This window comes from Ziziphus jujuba, chromosome 6, assembly GCF_031755915.1.
Source record: "Ziziphus jujuba cultivar Dongzao chromosome 6, ASM3175591v1".
Lineage (NCBI taxonomy): Eukaryota > Viridiplantae > Streptophyta > Magnoliopsida > Rosales > Rhamnaceae > Ziziphus > Ziziphus jujuba.
In genome coordinates, this window is record NC_083384.1 from 17,980,279 (window position 1) to 17,984,821 (window position 4,543).

The following is a 4,543-nucleotide window of genomic DNA, read 5'->3' on the forward strand; positions in this document are numbered from 1 at the left end:
ATTGAAATTTCAAAGTCGAACATATTCATAACCAATGTCTTGGTGGGTTGCATCCTTGATGATTTTCATGGTGAATGGATCTAAACTCGCAGGCACCTCTGGTTTGTTGCTATAATATTTAAATTCCTTTAATAAGTGAGATAGTAAATGATACAAACCTAGGTCAACCTATGCCTAAACCAGTATTATATTAGCCCGGATCAAAAAATTAAGTTCAAGTTCTTATGGTCACCTCAACCTCTAGTCAACTTGTGACTAGAAACCTTTGGTATAACAAAGACGCCATAATAGGTAATGGATGTCCTATGGATAAGTCAAACTAAAACCCTCACTTTCTAATGCTGTTTTAGGTGTTCAAAGATAACAAAAAGAATTCTTTCTCACAAATTATTTTCTGTCAAAATTCTAAGCTATATTCTCATTGAAAAATAAGCCCTTAAATAGGCTAAAGTCACTAAACAAAAACCCTAAAACACAAACATAAAATTCGGCCATAGTGAAGGATACATAATGTAGCCGAATTTCATGACTTTCCTAAACTAATGTAGATTAATTAATTCTTTTATTTTGAATTAAGAATTAATTAATTTACAATTAAAATAATAAAATATCAACTTTCCTAAGTTAATTTTTCCAGCAAACAACTACATAAAAACCAAAATAAAAGATAGTGTCCTAAAACAAAAAGTCAAACTCAAATTGGGAAATTAGTTGACTAGTTTGACTACTAAGTTATCTTTGACCAATTTTCCGCTTGTAAAGGCTCCAAATTAAATCCAATGTGCCATGTAGGATGCCAAATAGGATTAATTATGATTCCCATATGTTTTCCTTGATTGGAACAAAGAGAAAAAGCTTAATCGTCAAGATACTTCAATCTAGTGGCAAAAGATGCATTTTCGGCCAAAAATGTCTTCGACATGCAAGTGGCCTCTTTGGTTGCTTTTGCTTCTACCTTGACCTAATTCCATGACCTCTTTGTGATATCAATTGAGTACAAGAAGTTTTGAACTCATTCCTTGCTGCTCAAAGTCCACAAATGCACTAAGACAGCCGGGTCCATATCGGCCTCCACCACTTGGATGCATAAAATGAATCTTGGATATTTGGGTATTCACATGCCCTTTTGAGAATTGAAAACTCCTTGTATGAATCCAGCCAGGTTATCCTTAAATCTCTTGTCTTGTGCTCTAGTGATTGGTCCCATCTTTATTTTTAAAGGATCAGCACCCCAGTTGATAGTCAGTTGTACAAGTACGAACGAATTCTCATTAGTAAATACTTGATGCATTAAGTATTTTTAAGTTCTTTGTTTTGGGAATATTTGTTTCTAAAATTTGAATCATACAAATTTATATGAAGTGCTTTCAAGTCAACACAGACAGCAAGCCAGTGGGAGTCTCCATTATTGATGGGGATATACAATTGAAACGATCAAGCAAACCTCATTGTCTACAACAGCAGTAATTTTATTCATCTTTTGTAATGTATATATACTTACATTATCACAATTCCATCATGGCATACTGTCTCTTGGTGAGGTCCCATATACACAACTTAGCAGTGTCACATATATGTGTTAGGAGATTTCTTTAATGTAGGGTAACACCCTTTTCTTAATACCGAACAAGGAATCAAATGGATATAAAAAAAACTTTTAAATCCAATAAAGCGTGTTTTTAATAATAAAAACCAACGCTGAAGGTTCACATGATGTTACTCAAAATAAAATATGTCCATCACAGCACATCGTTATGTGACTATATTTCGATACTTAAACCATCTTCTCCATATATACAATAAAATAATGTCTATATGATGTAAACAATACAAAAGGATATCATGTGCATATGAATTATATGATTATAAGCTATGTTACTTGCATCAGAAGCCAACCATCCAACACGAGTAAGTAAAATGTTGAAAAACACTTTGTCCAACAGCAAATAATCCATAATCACATTTGATCCTTATTATTGCTCTATACCATTCATTAAATATCCTCTCCTTGATTAAGCCAATGGGTTGTTTAAAATTCAACTTCATTTTCTTTTTCTATGGGTTGGTATATGGTGAGGTGATATGTTGTTGATGTGATTTTTCCGTAAGTATACGAGTCATATCAATTAATAGAGTGATGAGAGAATATTGTTCCCACAAGAATTGATTTTAATAGTTAATCAATTATGAAACTGTTGATTAATTGTTTTTATCTAGGCACACAATTGAAATGAGACAATGAAAATAATAATAAGATAAGAAATTAAACAATAGAATTGTAAACTAAACAAAAGTAAATGACAAGAGAAAAGAAATTCAATTCACAAACACACAACTCAAAAACTTAGAATAGATTTACAATGAACTCAGAAACCTAGGATTTTGATTCACCCCTTTCCCTTCCTATATTTTATTAATTAAGTTGACAAAAGACCAAATTTTATCCAATTTTTAGCCTAAAAGGTCTCCAAGTTAATCTAATCTCTTTTTTCCAAAGTAGAATTAGAATCTATGTGTCCTTAATGAAAATAAAAAAAATCTTCCTAAAATTCCTAAGTCCTCATGCCCTAAGCTCTCTCTTTTATGGCTATCCAATTCCCAATTAAACTTTCCAATATCAATTAGGATATTGGTTATATAAATCTAGTGACCAATTGACCAAATTAAAATGTTCTATGTATAAAATAGTAAATCTACACAATACCCAACTAAATTTCGAAATGCAAGAGTATATTAAACAATAAATACAAAATTCACACAAGAAAATTGAATAAAAACAAAATAAAAATCAACCCATTAATCAAATATTATCAAAATAAAGGTTCCATCAAAATCCTATATATAAATTTAGCTACACATGTTCACAGTAATAACCATAAGCAAAATCAAAGAAGAATCTACAAAGGAAGACATAATCTTCAATAGATAATTCATTAAACCCAATACAAGTCAGAGAACAAGAGATGGAAGAGAAAAAACTAAGATGAAAGATCTTGATGCTTCAATGTCTTAAAAGGCTTCAATCTCCATCAATCCAAGCTTTTTCTCTCTAGTTCTTATTCTTCTTCTCTCTCCAATCCTCCTTGATATATGTGCCTCCACTTTCTCAACCCCTCCAAAAATTAGCCCCTTACTTTCTTAAACCCTACTAATATAGGATATCAACCCTCCATCGTAATCAAAAGCACTCCCCATTTGAAACCTCATCATCATTTTTTTATGATCATGTGAGAGAAAGGAAAAATAATGAAGCGTGAAAAAGAGGGATCTGGATGGCATTAACCTTAAAAGACAATATGACATTTTCGCATAGAGCCTCACCACCGAATCTGTCAAATATAGCTATCCTTTTGTGTGGAAATGAATTGTGGCATGAATGTAAGCGTGAAGCTGCTGAACAGCCATGAAGGAAGATGAGTGTGGAGCTTCAAGTGGTACATGCCAACTTAACATAGCTTGACACCATCTTCATTGTGACAATGCTCTTTCCTTTTGCATAAAGCTTCATCTAATGCGTGGAATGAGGCCTAAAGAGGTTTAAACATGTCCATCTTAACAAGAAGCTTGGCTAAATATGCTAGCTTGGCATGAATAAAAGCATAGATCATCTCTTCCTTTAACGAAGCAATGCATGGAGCTATAAGGGTTCACTCCATTTTAGCATAGAGCACTGCGTAGACCTTGGATTTACTCCATTTTGCATGGAGCAAGGAGAAAATGGCGTGGAGCATGCTTTGGTATGGGATAAATGGCGTGGAGCATGCTTTGGTATGGGATAAATGGTCTGGGGCATGGCATGGACCTTGGGTTCACTCCATTTTAGCGTGGAGCATTCCCATGGTTGCCAAAATTGCTCCAACTTTGTTATTCTCCTCAATAACATACAATCAACTCCAATCTAAAGCTTATCTTCAAAATTTTCAATAAAAAACATCAAACATAAAATAAAACTTGAGTTTTTAAGCTATTAATCTTTCATTAAGGGTCAAATAAGTGAGTAAAAATCTCACTTATCAAACTCCCCCAAACCTAATCAATTGCTTGTCCTCAAGTAAAAACAACACACTTATTCAAATAAGAAGACACTCCTAAACAAAATATATAAAAGGCAAAACTAAAGATTAATTTCTAAATATCAAATCCAAGTTAAGGTAGATGTTATAATTTGATGGCCTTAGGGAATAATTAAATGCAACCCTACATGAGAACGTCAAAGTATAATGTCATCCAACTACCTTATATTTCACTATATATAATTGTTCTCAAGGTATGTGTGTGTGAATAGATTTATGCGTTTAATAATAAGAAATTGAATCATTTCACACAACTAGGGTCTTAAAAATTTAGCTTAGCTTCATATGCAAAACACATTTCACACAACTAGGGTCTTGGAAATTTAGCTTAGCTTCATATGCAAAACACAATCTCAAACTCTCCACTAATGTAGAATTATTGTCATGGTTAGGATCAAAAGGATTTTAAAAGCTTATAATGAAAAGGCTATGAGGTGGGGGTCTATAGAAAGAAAAAGACAAGGATAAAT